The 20,320-nt window shown below is 33.4% G+C and overlaps 1 protein-coding gene across 1 annotated transcript in view; it reads right to left on the reverse strand.

The window, feature by feature from the left end:
- Positions 1-18,362, reverse strand: part of LOC142330487 (extracellular serine/threonine protein CG31145) — a 514,347-nt gene extending 495,985 nt beyond the window's left edge. The window contains exon 1 of the mRNA XM_075375768.1: positions 18,257-18,362. The gene's annotated coding sequence lies outside the window, so the exon portion shown is untranslated. The remainder of the gene's footprint in view (positions 1-18,256) is intronic.
- Positions 18,363-20,320: the final 1,958 nt, after the last annotated feature.

A 20,320-nucleotide genomic window follows, 5' to 3' on the forward strand; every position in this document is an offset into this window, starting at 1 on the left:
CATATAACGTCCCAGCCGGTTCCTTTTCCTCCTGTCGATTACATTTAACATTCTCCTGCTTTCTTTCGTTCTTTCTAATACCTTACGGTTCGTTACACGACCTTGCCGTCTGACACTAATCTTGTACGCCACACGCGCATATCGAACGCCTCGATTCGCCTTCTGTTCGCGTTCTTTAGTATCCTCATTTCAGCTTCAAATATAAGATCTTGCCGATGTCTTTCTTAATTCTCCGCACAACAGTTTTCTCCTCCCGTTAAATGTTTCCTTACTCCTAGCCGTTCTCGTTTTAACCTATGCGGTACAGGTTAGGTCTTCAGTTATAATGCCGTCCAAGTATTTAAATTTCTCCACCTGCCCTAACAATTCATTTCCCACTCTGACCTTAATCTTCTCCGCTTTTCCACCAGTTACCGTGCGCTATGTTTTCTTTTTGTTATTCTCATTCCTTGATTTTCACAAGATTCATTTAAGTTGTTTAGCATTTCGATTACTTTGTTTCACTCTTCGCTACCACCACCATATTATCAGCGGCTTTCCTTTCTCCGACTGCCACTCCTCTTTAACCGTTAAAACTACCGTTGATTACACGGATAAGCATAATTATTGATTCCTAACATGCGATACGTGATTTTAATCTGTTTTTTTATGCTGAAAACGAATATGAACTACAAATATTTCTATACCCACCATTTTTGAAATATTTTTAAATTTTAATTAAAGGATTTTTTTTCATTTTTCAACGTAAGTTAGCATTTTAAGCTCCTATATTGTATTTTGTTAGCTCATTTTTTATCGTTTAACTTTGTTAACATAATTTGTAAGCCGTAAATAAATATTACTAAACAAAGAATTAAATCATATCATAGTCACATTTTATGACATCACATCTAATACTGAAGACTGAGCCTTCACGGACAAGATTAATCATGTCTATGCAGGTGAAAACATCTGTGTTGTTTGTATTAAGCACTGGGTTTAGGAATGAATTAATTTTGTTCAGTCTTATTGCCGTCTTAAGTTTCTTAACAGTGTAGTGTCATAACGCCTCGAAAATATGTAAATGACGTGGATGCCTTTTGTTATGTGTGCGGTCAGTTTACCGTAACATCAAGTAGAAAAAACATTACACCTTTAATTAAAAAATCATATCGTTTGTACTTTCAGTGTAAAATTGGTGATCAGGATAAGACGTGGGCTTCTCGTACAGTATGCGCTAATTTTGCTGTATATTTAAAAGGATAGCTGAAAGGTACACGGAAGGCTTTGCCATTTGGTGTACCTACGGTTTGGCGTGAACCAAAGGATCATGTAACCGATTGTTCCTTTTGTTTAACAAGTATGTCTGGAATTTCTTAAAAATCTAAACGTACTGTAAAATGTCCTTCATTGCAATCTGCAACCAGGCCCGTACCTCACAGTGAAATTATTCCAGTTCCTGAGCCGCCTGTGAATGTACGTTTCGAAAGTAACGATATAGAATCAGGCGGTACTGAAGAAGACAACTATGATTTTGATTTTGAATTATCTTCTAATAATTATCTTCTAATAATTTTGAATTATCTTCTTATATCACAAGGTGAATTAAATGACTTGGTTAGGGATTTAAAATTATCAGAAAATCAAGCTGACTGTTAGGATCAAGACTGCAAAGTTGAAATTTTCTTCAAAAAAATACAAACATTTCGGGCTTTCGAAGCCGACAAAAAGAACTTTTATCAGAACTTTATTGATGAAAATAATTTAATTTATTGCACAAATATTTATGAGCTTATGTTGCACTTTGCACAAGTTCATAAACCTGAGGACTGGCATCTTTTCGTAGATTCGTCCAAGCATACTTTAAAAGTGGTTCAAATACACAAGGTAACAAATATCCTTAGATACCAAACGCTTACGGTATTAATTTGAAAAAGACATATGATGTGATGAAAGACGTTCTTGAAAAAATACATTAAAAAAACACAGCTGGAACATATGCGGTGATTTGAAAGTTATAACTATTTTGTTAGGCTACACTAAGTACACGTGTTTTCTATGCGAATGAGACAGCCGAGCTAGGGATAAACATTATGTTACCAAAGAGTGGAAGAAACGAGACAACTTCTCCAAATGGGAAAAATATTATTCATGAACCCTTAATTGAACCAAAAAAAATATTTTTCCCCCGTCTCCATATCATGATAGGACTAATGAAATTTTGTAAAAGCTATGAAGAAGGATAGTTTTGCAATTTTTTACATCAGGCAGAAATTTCTGAATGTAAGTAATCTAATTGCATGAGCGAACTAAGTGTGAAGCCACACACCACTCGCTTTGTCTCCCACAGCTCACTTGTCATATATTACTAAAAAAAAAAGATAAGACTGCGTAGGTTATACTTATCAGTATAATAATTCCGTGGTGCACTAAAGAAAAATCTTTTTTGTCCATGTAAGGGAGGAAAATCGCCAAAAATTTTATTTAAAAAAAAAATAAATACTACTTCTATTAATACTAATATTTTGTTATTAATGACCCATCGGGTCATTTTGTTATTTGCTGAAACATCGGGTGAAGCCAAAGAAAAGATTTAAGAACTTGAAAAACAAGCAGTGAAAATAGGTCAAAACATTTTCTTCAAAAAGACGAAAATATTGAAAAACATCAAAAACCCACCAAGACGCATTAAAATTGAATAACAAAAGATAGAAAGTTGTACGATTTAAATATCTCGGAAAACGGATCGGCTGGAATGCTCTCGAAAAAAGGCGATGGAAACCAGACAACAAAAAAAACTATATTTTATTTTACAAACTCCCTATTTATTTACATTTTTCATTTACTTTATGTTATGCCAGATGAGGTTGTTAATTTGATTTGGGGAAATACAATTTTAAGTTATTCGTAAGTAGAATTTGAATTATCAATTTAAAAAAATTTCAATCTTTTAAAACAAAGTATCGTAAATAATTTAGACTTTCTGCGGTTCCACATTAAACAAATTTCACATATTATTATTAAATCGTGTTTACGCCGTTTAGCATAAAGTCGTTTTCATTCCAATGAATTCAAGGTTACGGTGTTAGCTCATTTCTATCACGCATTATTTCATTGCTGTTTAATCTTAATGTATATATTAGGCTTAGTGTTTTTTTATTCTCAACCAATTTCAATATTGTCATAGTTCCTAGAAGTCTATTTTCTCTTTGTCGGCTCTGAAGTCATTTCTTCAACTTGCGTATTCAGAATTATTTTTTGTTATGTCTTCGGTCTCGAATTCCAACACGTGCTCTCTAATCGTTCTTATACTAACACTAAGACACTACTCTTGTTGCCAACACACACTCTCGCCTGTTCACTGCCTAGCTGTGGTTTTTCCCTCCTATCGTTCACGACATCTTTTTGGCAGAGTTGAACAGGCTTTCACAATGTAAAGACACCTTTTTACGTTTTCGCTCTCAAGATTTGTGCTAATCTCTTCATCACCTCCATACTCGCATGCCCGATGCGGTATTCCTGTGTCGAAAATTCTACTCGTCAGTTTTTCATGATTTCACAGTTTTCTATGTTCGTCCAGTCTCGTTTCTTCGTTAAGTTGTTCTTCAAATTCACTATATTACGTTTCTCCTAAAAGCGCTTCAATTACTACAAACTGCCATTTCTATCGCCGTCGAATCTTCTCGAATCGCAGATTACATTTTCCTAGATCCAGAATCTCCAACCTCGTTGCTACATATCTACTACGTATTAGTCTAACCCTACACCACGTCTCACCCCTGCGTTCCTGATTCACCACTGCGGACTACGCCCAGGAATTACTGTTTGTATCCTTTCACCTTCATTCACGAGTTCGTCGTTTACTGATATTTGTGCGCTACAGGCAAGTTTAATTTTCATTATTTATTACGTTTAAACAGTTATTTTATCAGTAAAGGTTTGTGGAACATACCTATGCCTTTCAAGTTTCAATTTCACTTAAGTACCGTCACGACAGGTTACTTACATGAGGTTGTCATTATTCAGCTGCAACCTATTTTACGTGCTCAATTAATTTCAATGCGATTATATTGTAATTAACTCTATATTTTTATGTTTACTTATCACAATTTGATTATTGTTATTAACTCTTTTTGTACTAGAATATCATTGTGGCCTTTTCCTACAATAAACTAGAATCGCATGTATTAATTATTTAACGTTAACTTTGTTGATGTTCTTAATTCAGAAAAGGCCGGTGCTAATTAAGATTTTTTGTAATTCGTTTATCTAAGTTAATGGCATCCGTTCATTGTTATTTGTCACATTATAGTATATGTCAGTAGTACAACTGTTTGCCAGTTACATTTTTCTATTGATGTTATGTTTTTCTAAATTTACAACTAAAATTAAGGTGTTTCATGTTCTCTTGTTTTTCAGGCTTTGTCAAAAATGTATATTGTCAAAATCTGTATTTAAAAGTGTATATTCATGTAATTATTTTTCATTTAACATCATTGTTCATATGCTGTTTCAGTTGATATTCTAATCAACTATATATATATATATATATATATATATATATATATATATATTATCTAATATATATAGATATATCTAATCAAGTATCAATAATTTAAATCATTAAATTATGTTATTTTCATAATTTCTTTTTAGTTTTTAAGGTTATGATTTAACATAAGTTCAGTTGTTTTCTTTCTCAATTAATTTGTCCAATTTCTTTTGGCAAATACGAGCTGTGTTGTTTGTTAACTTTACCCAACAAATCGATAAAATTCAAAACTGTGACTTACAGCAGCGGGAAAGGAGGAAATTTGTCGCAGAGACGAGGTAGATCGGCGGGCCGTGTCTTAAAAATTCCAGATTTAGTTAATCCGGTTATATAAGGAGCTGTGGAAGATAGTAACCGTAAGGAAAATAAATATTGAATTATATTAAAAAGTTTACTGAATTTGTAATATGTAGTAAATATGCTGCGGTTAAAATATTAGCGTAGAACAGAAAGGAGTGGAATATTGGATAAAACAAGTCGACCGACTGTAAAATCCACAAAAAAAATCATGGAAATCTTTGATAAACATAACCGCACTAGTTTTTAATTACCGTAGAAAGAGATAACCGAGGTAAATATAAATCGATGAATAAATTAAAATGTTAACTACTGTTTTAATTACCTGTTTAATATTTCTGTCATTTGATTCACTCATTTAAATTTACATTACGTTAGTAATGTAATTTGTTATATATAAACTTATATTTATACGAGCAAGTACAGATTAAATAAATCTATTTAAAAACAAGTCATGTTGTATGTTTACCTGAGATTTTAAAGCGTACTTTTATTCTCATTACACTATATATATATATATATATATATATATATATATATATATATATATTATAATATCATTTTATTAATGAGAATTTTTTTTAAATAATCTGATAAACACTTAAGATAAGTACGATTTTTAACGTAACTCTACGTTACATCCGTAATAAACGTGAATAAAGAATTCTACAAATATTTTCGGTTATCTTCCTAATAAGTAATCTTTGACCGCTTCAATTATAAAAATGTGTAATTAAATATTTTTCTACAATCGTTTTGACGACACAGTAACAAAGTAAGATACCTAAAAATTATACGGCCCTTAGTGTAGAATAGTCTTTTCTCGCAACAGGTAGCTGCGAGATATATTTTGTACTGATATTCTTACCGGTACTAACTTATTGTACTAATACAGCGAGATCGCTTTTATCGTGCACACCATGATACCGCACACTATAATTCCACCACGGACTATAACACAGAGATACTCGCGTTTCATTTGATTCGTGGAATGTAGTTACGCACAACCGGTAATGTCTTCCGGCAAGCGCTGGAAATGTCCACCGTTTTCCTGAAGGCAGGTCCGAACCTTTCGCACGATATTTTTTGACATCTTTCGTAGGAAATTCATCTGTGCCGTAACGGCTAGCTCCAGGTCTTGTAGAGTACGCGGGTTTGCTCGATGTACATGTCCTTTCAGAAAACCCCAGAGAAATAAATCCGGTGTCGATAAGTCAGGGAAACGAGGGGGCCACAGACCTTTTCAGATCATGAGATTACCGAACGTTTCTTCCAAATATTCCACGGTGTTTTTGGATATACGGCACGTTTCCCCGTCTTGTTACAGGTAAAAATAACGTTCATCAGGCTGGAGAAGAGTTACAAATCGCATAATTATACGCTGGTACGCCGGACTGACAAGGGTTACGTAGAAAAATCGGGCCCGTAATTCATCATCGAAAAATCGCGCATCAAACTCCTACCTTCTGCGAGTGCAGCGACGATTCGTGTAAGATGTGTAGATTTTGTGTCGACTAATATCTGACGATTGATGATTGATGTAACCCCTAAGATGAAAATACTAACAAACACATAATCCAGTACGCCCATCCCATTACTTTCCACCCGTTTGACAAACCACTGGCAGAAACTTATTCTTTTAACAGAGTTAAGAGCTTTCTCTTCATGTATACGGTATGCATGTAGACCTTTTTTTTTAACCTTTGTGCACTCCCGTACGATGTTCCTGCCTGCGATGATAATTTACGCAAATTTTTCTTTAGAGACTGTTCAAGTAATGCACGTAATGGGCGGTAAAATGATCGTACTGTATCTTACAATTATTTTTAGTCATTTGTATTTTACTTTTTATTTATTTTTTGAGAAATAGTTATCACGATTATTATTTTCTAATATTATGCCCAGCTCTGGGGGGGGGGGGGCAGAACTCAGACCACCCTGGAACTTAGGGGTCAAGGGGAAAATTGGCCACTCACAAGCGGCGAGTCAATGTGACGAGAGCCGCATTGTCGGACCGTGTGGGAGTTCCTTGATGCGGTTATTTTGTTCAACCGACATCAGTAGTTTATCTAAGGGAAACTACCGGGCTTTGACGGATTTCTGGAATTAACATTCCCAAAAGGGGCCACGACCCAGGCTTTCGCCGATGACTGTCTCCTATTAGTTCGTGGTAACTCACGACGGCAGCTAGTACATCGAGTGCAGGCGGCTTTGTCAACCGCAGAAGGCCGGATGGGCAGGCAAAATTTAAAGATTTCTATGCCCAAGACGAAGTACACGCTTTTCAAGGATGCAGACAAATTATCGTACAGTCGGAACCCCCACATTAAGTGTAAAGACTGTGTAATCAGCCGAGTTAGAGTTCATAAGTACCTAGGTGTTTTGTTTGATGAGAAGTTGCTGTTTAGCAACCACATTAAGCAACTAGCGGTGGACGCCGTCTCGGTGATGCATAAACTCAGGAGGATTGCTCGGAAAGACTATGGGTTGTCGGGCCGTTAAATGTACATGGTGTATCGAAGTGTCTTTAAAAGCATGACTCTTTACGCGGTGCCCGTTTGGGCGCATAGGTTGGATATGAATAGAGGACTTTTTCAAAATTTAAGGAGTGTCCAGCGCAGAGCCATAATTGTATGCACTGGTGTTTTTAAAACAACCTCCTACGAGGCTACCACTGTATTGGGAAACGTTATCCCAATCGATTTAGCGGTGAAAGTTCGGGCAGCCATGTAGAAATTGCGAAGAGGTCGGGAGGCCGAGATATTTGGGATGCGGTTTCGAGCCGGGCCAATACCGGAGAGGAACGGTGATCACAATACGGATCTAAATTTCGTTCAGTTGCCCATCTCCCGCCTGCGGAAGAGGCTGCAGAGCCTCGTGATGGATGCATGGTGGCTGGAATGTCACCCTGCGACTAAGGGAAGATCCTTGTATAAATTTATACAGGATCTGGGGGATAGTATGCCTCGAGCTCGTTTTTAAGGGCGGGTGCCCTGGTGCTCACCAACCGTGTTAATTTAATCCAATATCTGTTTCGGTTCCGCCTGGTAGCTGATGAGCTGTGCGTCTGCGGGCAGATCCATCAATGAACACCTGATGTTTGACTGCCCTGCTCTTGGGGAGGCCAGAGACCGAGCCACTCCGGAACTTAGAGGTCAAGGGGAAAATAGGCCACTCACAAGCGGCGAGTAAATGTGGCGAGAACCGCATTGTCGGACCGTTTGGGAGATTCTTGATGCGGTTGATTTGTTCAACCGACATCAGTAGTTTACGTAAGGGAAAAGACTCCTACCGCACTGCTGTGGGAAGCTAATCAAAAGATATACACATTGCTGACCACCAGCCAATTAAGGCTCCAAGCGCTTTAATATGGTGGACAGGTACTTGCTGGCATTCAGCGATCTAGGCGTGGCAGCGAATTGTTGCCTCGACGAAATAAATTTCAATTTACGGATGTCATATATATTTTTAGTAGTTGACGGGGTACGCCTACCCATTTAAGAAAATAAATGACAAGCGAGCGGTAGAAACACGCATGCCGGTGGTGTGTGGCACCGCGCTTAGTCCGTTCACGCTGTTAGGTAAGCTCTAGGAGTTATTTAGGATACCGGTCGCTAAAATGTTCGAGGCTCAGTAGCCGTTTGTGGCACAGACATTCGGTCTTGTGCTTTAGGGCGACCAAATGGGGTGGTGGCGGGAGAAATGCCAAGCAAACAAATATGATATGATTATTATTTTGAAAAATATTACGTAAAGTTTAAATAAAATTTTCAATTAAATTGAACAGAACCTGCAGAAATTACTCATAAAATGATTATTGCTTTTTCACGTTATTAATCGTATTACTTAGACAATTTATTTTAATATTTTTTTTAATGTAAATATTTATTACCTATTCCCTGTTACATAAAATAAGCGAATTAAAATATAGAACTAATTAAAAAATTATACAACTATTTTACACGACAAATTATTTAATTTATCGCAATATATTACTAGTTCTCATGCAAAATAATAATGTTAATAACAATAATAATAATGTCAATAATAATAATAATAATAATAATAATGAGATAATCTAACTTTAAAATAAAGAGTGTTTCAAAAATTACGCAAGGTATGAAAATGTTAATAAAATAATCATCGTTTATTAAAATATTATATTTTTTATTTTAAAAGTAAGGAAAATTACGGCAGTTAAATGGGAAACGCGATTTCTAACATTGTAATTAAATTTCAAATAGGCCCTAAGATGTTAATTCTTCGCTTTGAGCTGAGAATTATTTATGTTTTTTTTATAAAAACAAGAGAAGACAGAAAAATGTTTCTTGGCTGTTAAGCGCACGATACGACCGATTCCACCTCTTTCTAAAATCACCTATTTTCCTGATCTGTTATTGCTTCAGAACAATAAACAAAACAAAAAAAAATCGTTACAGAAAATTATAATCGAAAAAACAACTCATCTGGAATTAATATAAAATTGAACCACTCTGACCGAACAATGCACTACGGCGGTCGAACAGGACACGGTTTCAAAGATACGATGAACCTTTTAAAAGCCGTCCGCAACATAGATTAGTCGTTTGCCGACGATATCCTAAATATAACTCGCACATGAACCGGCATCGACAGCGATTTTGAGTGTCTACACGTACACAAAAAATATGCATCGCCGAAAGTCCTATTTCAATTATTAAAACTGAAAAGGAATCGACAAATATAATTCAAATATTACGCATTATTTTTACCGAATTTTGAATAGCGTCCGCTTTGTTTAATTTTTTTTTTAAATCAGCCAAAGTAACATCGGCTGACATAAGTGTAAGAACAGCAACAAAGGTCGGCGAAAAGGGTTTCAAAAACTACCGGAAATGCTATAAAATACGTTTTTTAAGAAGTTGTATTATAACACGACTCCGATCTTTCGTCGGAAACGTTTATAGTTTTAATTCAATTTTACCTCGGGCGGTGGATAACATTTTTTAAAAAACCTTCAATTTTCAGCATCCCGTTCAACGGTTACATAAAATATTGCTTAAAATAATTTTCGCTTACGCCTTCTTAATTATAAATTTTTAGCCGTTCTTTACTTATTTATCATAATATTATTTTATATGTTTGTATTTGAAATACATACTACGGGATTTTAATCGCATCTTTTTTGTATTTTATAATTTACAGTATGTATTACGCGATACTATTCTAACCAAGGTTTTATCATTGTCTCTTTCCCTTTATAAATACCGGACAAGAACACCTTTTTTATCTGTGGAGCAGCACATCAACCCATTCTTTAAGCGATTTATGTAACGTATTATTATTTCAGATTACAATTAAAGATTTATTTATTTAGTAATGTTATAACATATGAAGTATTACTCTGGAAAGTTCCAAACATTTTAATGTTTTTAATATAAAAACATAAAAATAAAAAAATAATAATAATTTTTTATGGAAAAAAGGAAAAGGCAAGTATAGTGGGTGAATACAGGCTGGGCAAAAGGAATGAAAGAGGGGACTGACTTATTGAGTTTTGCATGAAGTATAATTTAGTAATTGCCAACACCCGGTTTAAAAATCGTAATAGATTTATAAATCATAATACACACATGGAAAAAGCCAGGTGATACTGCAAGGTATCAGATAGATTATATCACGGTTAAACAAAGATTTAGAAATCAACTCGTCGACTGCAAAGCATATCCAGGACCAGATGTTTATAGCGACCGTAATTTAGCGATAATGAAATGCAGATTGGGATTTAAAAACCTGAAGTAAAGATGTCAAATGAATCGGTGGAATTTAGAGAAGCTTGAGGAAGAGGAAGTAAAGACGATTTTTGAAAAGGACATTGGAAGAGGTCTGAATAAAAAATATAAGGTAGAAAATATAGAAGAAGAAGGACGGGAGAATGTTAAAAAGTAAATTCTTAAATCGATAGAAGCGAACTCAGGCGGAAAAAGGAGTACTGGTAGAAAACCTTGGATATATTGCAGCTGATGAATGACTGTAAAAAGTATAAGAATGCTAGCGATCGACAAGCTAAAAGAACTAACGACAGTTAAGAAATACTACAAACAGGAAGAGCAAATTAGCAAAAGAAGAGTGAATTAAAGAGAAGTGTTCAGAAGTGGGAACAGAAATGATCATCGGTAAAGTAGACAGAGCATACAAGAAAGTTAAAGAGAATTTTGTGGTGCGTAAATTAAAATATAATAATGCGTTAAATACAGATGGTACACCAATTTATAATACGAAAGAAAAGGTCAATAGGCGGGTGAATATATTGAAGAGTTATATGGAGGAAGTGAATTAGAAACTGGTGTTATAGATGAAGAAGAAGAAGTCAAAGAGGATGAAAAGGGAGATACAATAGTGACATCTGAATTTAATAGAGCATTAAAAGATTTGAATGGCAGAATGGCTCCTGGGAGAGACGGGATACCTGTAGAATTACCGTGCGGTGTTGGTGAGGAAGCAATAGATAGATTATACAAACTGGTGTGTAATATTTATGAAATAGGGGAAGTTCTGTCAGACATCAAAGAGAGTGTTATTGTCATGACACTAAAGAGAGTTGGAGCAAATAAATGTGAAGAACACAGAATAATTAGCATAACTAATCACGCATCAAAAATTTTAACTAGAATTCTGTACAGAAGAATTCAGAGGAGAGTGGAAGAAATTTTAGAAGACCGGTTTGGCGTCAGGAAAAATATATCGACAAGGGAAGCGATTTTAGCACTCGGATTAATAGTACAATAAAATGAAAGAAAAACAACATACATGGCATTTATGGATTTAGAAAAGGCATTTGACAATGTAGACTGGAATAAAATGTTCAGCATTTTTAAAAGATTTAGGATTCAAGTATAGAGATTGAACAACTGCTAATGTTTACAGAAACCAAACTGCAACAGTAATAACACTGACAAACGTAATATTTATTCCTAAACGTGATATATGATTTTAATATGTTTTTTAATGCTGAAAACGAATATGAACACAGAATCTTTCTATCAGCCACCATTTTTGAAAAATGTTTAAATTTTAAATAAAGATTTTTTTCATTTTTCAACGAATAGTTAGCATTTTAAGCTCCTATGTTGTATTTTGTTAGCTCATTTTTTATCGTTTAACTTTGTGAATATAATTTTTAAGCTATAAATAAACAATACTAGACAAAGAATTAAATCATATCATAGTCACATGTTACGACATAACATCTAATACTGAAGAGTGAGCCTTCATGGACAAGATTAGTCATGTCTATGCAGGTCAAAACATGTAGCTAAAAAACACAGCTGTGTTGTTTGTATTAAGGACTGGATTTAGGATTGAATTAATTTTATTCAGTCTTATTGCTGTCTTAAGTTTGTTAACAGTGGTGTCATAGTGCCTGTGAGATGTATGTAGTGAATTTACCAGTATTGAGGCAATACTGAAAAAGACAACAATGATTTTGAATTATCTTCCAATCAGCTACATTTTATATTATAAGGTGAATTAAATGACTCGGGTAAGGATTTAAATTTATCAAAAAATCAAACTGAACTGTTAGGATCAAGACTGCAAGGTTGGAATTTACTTTAAAAAAATACAAACATTTCGGGTTTTCGAAGCCGACAAAAAGAATTTCTCAGTACCTTATTGATGAAAATAATTTGGTTTACTGCACAATATTGCACTTAGGAGTTTATTTTGCACTTATGACAAGTTCATAAACCTGAGGACTGGCGCCTTTTCATAGATTCGTCCGAGTATAATTTAAAAGTGAACCCAAAAAAATATTTTTACTCCCACTCCATATCAAACTAGGACTAATAAAAAAATTGGTAAACGCGATGAAGATGGATAGTCCGGATTTTTTTATATCAGGCAGAAATTTCCGAATGTAAGTGAAGGAAAATTTAGAGAAGGAATATTTGTTGGTCCTCAAAGAAGAGAGTGATGGAAAGCCGCTATAGAGCGAAATGGAATACTACGATGCTACCCGATTACTGTTGGACATTAATTCGGGATGTGCTTGAGGCTATTTATAAAAAAAAAAAACATCGGTGAAATCATTATACCACAGGTATGGCAATGCAAAATTATAAATTTTACAGATTATAACTATATTTTCCCTTAATTTTTTTTTGAAGCGTAATTTCTTTAAAATAATGGCGATAGAAAAATTGTATTTACAGATCTGTAATGTACGCAAAAAAGCAATTCAAGAAATAGTATCACACTTACAGAAACATTAAAAAATTTTTTTTTGTTTATCAGTGTAATTGAAATATATAAGGTAGAAGCCGCAATAAAAAAGGGAGTCCGATAAGGATGTTCCCTATCACCGTTACCTTTTAATCTTTACACAGAACTAGCAGTTAATGATGTTAAAGAACAATTTAGATCCGGAGTAACAATGCAAGATGAGAAGATAAAGATGCTACGATTTGCTGATGATATAGTAACTCTAGCCGATATTGTAAAAATTTAGAAGAAATAATGAACGGCATGGATGGAGTCCTGCGCAAGAACTACCGCATGAAAATAAAGAAGAACAAAATGAAAGTAATGAAATGTAGTAGAAATAATGTAGATGGACCATTGAATATAAAAATAGGAAGAAAAAAAATTACAGAGATAGAAAAATTTTGTTATTTGGGAAGTAGAATTACTAAAGATGGACGAAGCAGGAGCGATATAAAATGCTGCATAGCACAGCCGAATCGAGCTTTCAGTCAGAAATACAATTTGCATACATCAAAAATTAATTTAAACATCAAGAAAACATTTTTGAAAGTATATGTTTGGAGCGTAGCTTTGTACGGAAGTGAAACTTGGAAGGTCGTAGTACCTAAGAAGAAAAGATTAGAAGCTTTTGAAATGCGGTGCTATAGGAGAATGTTAAATATCAGACGGGTGGATAAAGTGACAAATGAAGAGGTGTTGCGGAAAATCGATGAAGAAAGAAGCATTTGAAAATGTATAGTCGGAAGAAGAAACAGACTTATAAGCCACATATTAAGGCATCCTGGAATAGTCGCTTTGATATTAGAGGTACGGGTAGATGGGAAAAATTGTGCAGGCAGGCGACGTTTGCAACACGTAAAACAAATCGTAAAGGATATAGGATGTAAGGGGTATACCGAAATGAAACGACTGGTACCACATAGGAAATCTTAGAGTTGCATCAAACCAGTCAAATAACTAAAAGACAAAAAAATAATAATTTCAATATGAATTCGGTAACACGTATTTAAAGAATTTTAAACAAAACTTTAAATAATTGTTTTTTTAATGACTTTATCGTAGGTTAGGGCTCTTGATGTTTAAATAATTATTTATACGGTTCTTACAAGAATATTTTATTTGACAAAGTCATGTTGTAATTCCTTCTAATATTTTTAATAAAATTTAAAATTATTAATTTACTATTCAGGATGAGTAAGGAAGGAAGTAAGTGAAAATAACAAAAAGATTCGTAGTATTAACCGACAAACTAGGACATTTAAGGTTCCCACCGGGACGTGTTTCACCAAACCGGGATTGTCCCGGTAGACCGAGACGTACGGCAGCCCTGGAGTAGGAAGACATAATAATTTGTTGAATTAAAAGATTAGTACACGGTTCGATTATAAAGTAAAATGTTTATAATCGAACCAGTAAGTTAACGGTTGACCCTTATATATTCGAAAAAACTTACTCAAAGATATTCACACTTCAGATGCGGTATGAATTTTTTTATTCTGCTTGCAGTGTTATAACTTGAGAACCACTGTCAAATGTTCTCATTCAAGTGGTTTCTAAACGGTTGAGAACATCGGTTCTCAAGTTATAGTACTACAAACAGATAGAAAAAAATTATTAAGTATGCATTAGAAAGTATGTATCTTTTGTTACATACTTTCAACAAAAGATTAATAGGCGATTAAAAAAATGTTTCAGGGACCCTTCCTAGCAAAAAAAAAAAAAAAAAAAAAAAAAAAATAGGGAATCAATAATTTTGTAAGTTATTTATATTCTGTCAAAGAATTAGTAAGAAAAAGAATAAAATTTAAATCTCCACTGCGAATAACACCGTCCCGGCTTTCATCCGTAAGATTTCGATTTCAAATCCCTATCGAACACGGCATTTATTTATAAGCTAGAAAATTTCCATTCGTTATTCCCGCAAAAATTTTGAACTTCTGCGGTGAATTTATAATCGACAAAATTAAAACTTATTTCACCTAAAAGGTTTTTTAAGTCTCAGAATGCCGATCCCACTCTGTCAGTTTTTGTTCTTATTTTTCATCATATTTAAAACTTCAGAACAAAAACAAAATTAAATATATTTTTATTTTTAGAATCTCATATTTAAATTTTTTTCTACGAAATATACAATTAATATGTTTATTTTGATCTATATAATAATACATTATATTGATCGCATCAGGAAGGATGGATTTGCTATTTCACGGATATAAAGTTACAAATTTAAACGAACAACTTACGATTGTTTGCGCACGGTAAAATTTTAATTTGTAGAGCAGAATTAGATATATTTTCCAAAATTAACAGCGATCTAAATTCTGTAAAAATTATTATCACGAAAAGACTTTTATTTATATAATAGAAGTTTCATTCCCTTCTATTTTATTTTCTTTTTCTTTTGAGAAAAATAACAATTCATTATCGGTTCTTTTAACTTATAATCTCTAATAATATCAATACGGACCGTATTTTTCTATTTTTCGAACGAATTATAAACGGTTTATTAGTTACAGATCGTTATTTAATCGATCCCTCATTAGTACGAGTAAGTATTTAGCGACGTCCAAAATAATGGAACGTATTTAACTTTCACGACAACGATAGCAGATATCATTTTTGTCTCGTTTATAATATGTATAAAAGGAGGTAATCTATTTTGTTAAACGTCATTTTGAAATCGGTCATGACGTTAAATAGAACGGTACCCGACTTGCGCTTCGCGGAGCCCTAAGGATTCTGAGTGCACTTCCCGGGGGCTTCGCAGCCGCACCAGGAAAATAAAAGAAAGAAACACAGTAAAATAAAGAATAAGAAACAGAAAGCAGAATCAAAATAAGAACGCTAAAATTTACATTCTGAACTTATCGTCAAAGTTTTTACAATATCATTTGTATCGGTTGTAATTGATAAATCGAGACGTTACGGTAAATATCAAAGTTTCAAAAATATAATTTCATCGCGTGGACATCGGGCGATCGTTTAAATATATCTTTAATTTGCATTCCCTTATCGATTCTCTCCCTCAGCCCTTCGTATCGCTAATCGTAAACATTATTAATTTGTTAACAAGTAGGGCAGGGTAGGCTTAAGGGGTTTCTCTTCCAGGAATTTTCACAGACATCACACCTAATTCTTTAAAAATTAATTTTCAAAGATTTACGAATTACGTTTAAATTTTCTTTTCTGTTTTTACTATAATTTATACGAATATCATTTTTTCAATATTTTTAATCGAATATTTTTTACGCTTGAATTTCAATGAAAATACTCTTTACAGTGTTCGGAGAAAAAAATAGCCGAATACTTTTTTAACGGTAGCAAAAAGTAGATTTTTTGCACCGTATTAATCGGTAGCTGAAGCAACACAAGGATATTTTTCATGCCCTTTCATATAATAAATAGATCGGGTAAATGTATTTTCTATTACGACATGGATTCGATGATTTATATAGATTATGGATATAACACTACGGAAATCAGATGTACACGGGGCGAATTGAGATGAATTCGGAAAATATGATTATGTAACCGCGATGGTTTCAACAGATTCAGAGATACGCTTACAAAATTTATAAAGATAAATTTGTTTTAAACTACAAAAACATACAAGTATTAGATATGGTTATCTAATGGATGTTTTGGATACGGATAAAAGAGAAACCGAAAGTACAGTTGTAAGTTTCGAACAGACGACCAGACAAGTTAACACTAAAAAACTTGTAAATAAGTAAATAGTAAAAAAATTTGAGTTCCGATTTGATAAGAGAATGATACTTGAAAAGAAATAGTACAGTCAATTTGTATTTTTATTTGAAAATCCTTACCTACCGATTGATATTTTTTCCATATATTAGAGGTGATGAGGGAAGCTTAACTCCAGATTTTTAATATTCCCTCCCGTAGATTTTTGAAAAACTCAAAAAGTTTTTGAAATTCGCTTTTCTCTGAATCTATGGATTTTAGAGAAAAGTTTTTCAAACAAAAAATGTAGAGGACATTCTCCTCTACGATTAATGTCTTTGAAGTTATGCCGTATAATTCGAAATTGAAATACTAGGTGGCGCTGAAGTTGTAAAAACGTGTTTTTTCGGTTTTTTCACCGGAAAAAAATTTTTCTCGTCTGTATTGCATTCGGAAAAGTTGTTAATTTTAAAAAAACAGACGACTTTTATTTAAACAATTTTCTTGTACGACTTACCGTTTTGGAGCTGTAGCTTGTGAAAGTGTGAAAATGTTGTGAATCGGGCACGTGTTCGAAACCGGTCTAGTCGTTTACAACGTTTTAATTTGTGTCTAGACGTTAATATAATCTGTACAGAGAGAAAACTACACCGCACGTCCCGTGCTGTTAGATATGTGAACAACGGATAACCGACCTTACGGTCAGTCATCATCAAGGGATGACTCCCTAATCCGACTTTGACAAGTAAGGTTAGTTAACGGTTTATTCCTCTCTCTGCGATACTCTTCAACCTAATACTTCAACCCTAATCTCTCTTAAGAAAACTTTAACCTACGGTACGTATAATAAAGTATGAAAAAAATTTTAATCGAACAGAATTACCAAAAAATTAATTTAAAAATCTGAAAAACTCCTTAAACGAATCGCCAATTAATTTTTGTCTTTCGGATCTTTATCGTTAATTTGAATAGTTATTGATTTATCGTTTTTTTCAACGTTACAGATCTGAATTTTTATTCTCTGAAATTCTTTTTTTCAAAATACATGAGCTAATAATAGTCCAAAAAATAATTAATATAAAATTCTAAAATATTATAATTTGTATTATAAATTATATTTAACTAAATAATCAATTTTGTTAATAAATTAGTTAAACATTTCTAATTTGAAGTAAGGAAAAGGAATCGTAATGGAGTTATCTTTCCTAAGATAACTTATATGGATTCTAGAAAGATTACAGATAAATAACCTATATTCAGTTCATCGAAGACATTTTTTTTTTAAATGACAGATGGTATACAAAGTAGGAAAGATGATGGATTATTACAAAATATTTACGCGAAAGAAAAATATAATTTTTTTAATGAATCTTGAAAATTTATTTGAAACGACATCAGAATATTCATATTAAATAAAAATATTTTATAAGTGAGGTTATATCCAAGTTAAAAAAAGTATTATGTAACAATGTAATAATAATATAATTAAAAATAACTTACGCATCGTAATTAATTTTTTAACGAAGGCCGTGTACGATAGATAAATCTAATAAGATATTAAAAACAGATATTTTACACAAATGACGTTTTTAAAACTGCACCGCTACGCGTATTCGTACTCGTTACTGTACACACCACTTCTGCAACAGCTTACAACATCAACGACCCCTAGCGTCAATTAATAAGACGCTAATACACTGATAGAATGGAATATTTTATACACCGCTCGACAACAAACTTGTGCTGTACTGAACGCTGTTGGATACGAGTGCGGGCTTGTTGGACGTTAGGCTACGAGCTTCTCTATTCATATTGCGAGTATAAACGGTAAGATTACATTACATACTTCCCCTCACACTTACACACTCTCTCCCTCGCGCTCTTTCTTTACATTGTATTCGTCATCTGTTTCACGTAATGTAACCCGTACTACATAACTGACCATTATAAACTAAATATTTTACCGTACAAAGTAATATTATTACGCGAAGATTTAGTTGAAAGATATAGAAAAAAACCTACATCTTAAATTCACCGACCGTTTCTGTTAGAATTTATTCAAAATATATAATTTTTATTTATTAACTGCTTCTAGTATTTTGTTATAACGTATGCTTTTATCCATTCTAAATAAATAAATCTTTTCTTTTATTCGATCGTAATAGAGTAAATTACAGATATGAAAACAAGTTACGAGATAAAAATTTGATGCGATTGTGAAATCCATATTAATTATTTAAATGAAACACGTTAAATAATTTTAAGGTTAAATATTAAAAAAATTACGACAAAATAATTCAAAATTGAGAAATCTTTCTCGGAAATTATTTTGAGCACACATTTACGTACACGTTGAACAGGATGAAAATAAGTCGTTTTTTTCTTTTAATTGTTAATATTTAAATATCCATCGACAAAGTTTTATTTCCCTAAAAGAAAATCTTTTATTCTTATTTTAAATAAATCGGTAGGAAACATTTTTCAAACTTTCGATTAATTAAAAGTAGTAATGGAAGCGTATTAAGGTTCTTTCTTCTAATCTTAAGTATCCTTTTGATTTACAGATTTACACGAAAGCGGTTCTGTCGTCCGGTTTGATAAAAGTGGATTTTATTATTTTTTAACAATAAGTAACTATTCTTTTTTTTAGTAAAGGTTGAAAATTTATAAATACAAGCATAAGGATAAATTAAAGCGTCTACACGATTCAACCTACCGGGTTGGTCTAGTGTTCAACGCGTCAGCTGATTTGGAAGTCGAGAGTTCCTGCGTTCAAGTCCTAGTAAAGACAGTTATTTTTACACGGATTTGAATACTAGATCGTGGATGCCGGTGTTCTTTGGTAGTCGGTTTACAATTAACCGCACATCTCAGGGGAATGGTCGACCCGAGACTACAAGACTACATTTCATTTGCGTTCATACATATCCTCAGTCATCCTCTGAAGTGATATCTTATGCTGCTTCCGGAGGCTAAACCGAAAAAGAGAGAGGTCTACAAGATTCATAATTACAGGTTATAAACAATCAGTGGCAGATTAAGACCGAACGGGGCTCTAGGCGCTTCACAACGAAAGGCTCTTTATCGTATATAATTACAAATTCAGGAAAAAATTTAAGATCCGGTTTTATTAAAATAAAACTTTTTTATAATCAAGAGGACTAAAATTCAAATTATACGTGACTTTATTAGCGATATATTCTATTTCTGCTAGGATTATGATAAATGATTTGAGTGTTATTTTCTGCCCTTCTAGCTCTGTCATTCAAACATTCGTAGTTGACGCGTTTCGGAGTACCTACATTCTCAAAATTACTTTAAGCATCGAGTCTTCCTGAGAAGGGATCTTCGAATAAATAGCTATCTCCCATTCCTCATCCGTACTGTCACGGAAGGCCCATGAGGGACAAAGTAGAAGAGGCCATGATAGTAGGGATGGGGTGTGGAAATAGCTTAACATTGCTATTTCACTCGACAATGATTTGTCGAGTAAAACTCAAAAATCAATTAAATATTACTTTCCTAGAAACTTTTTTCTATATTTCTCTTCGCTGAACTTTTCAA

The sequence above is a fragment of the Lycorma delicatula genome, chromosome 9, assembly GCF_047948215.1.
Source record: "Lycorma delicatula isolate Av1 chromosome 9, ASM4794821v1, whole genome shotgun sequence".
NCBI classification, from domain to species: Eukaryota; Metazoa; Arthropoda; class Insecta; order Hemiptera; family Fulgoridae; genus Lycorma; species Lycorma delicatula.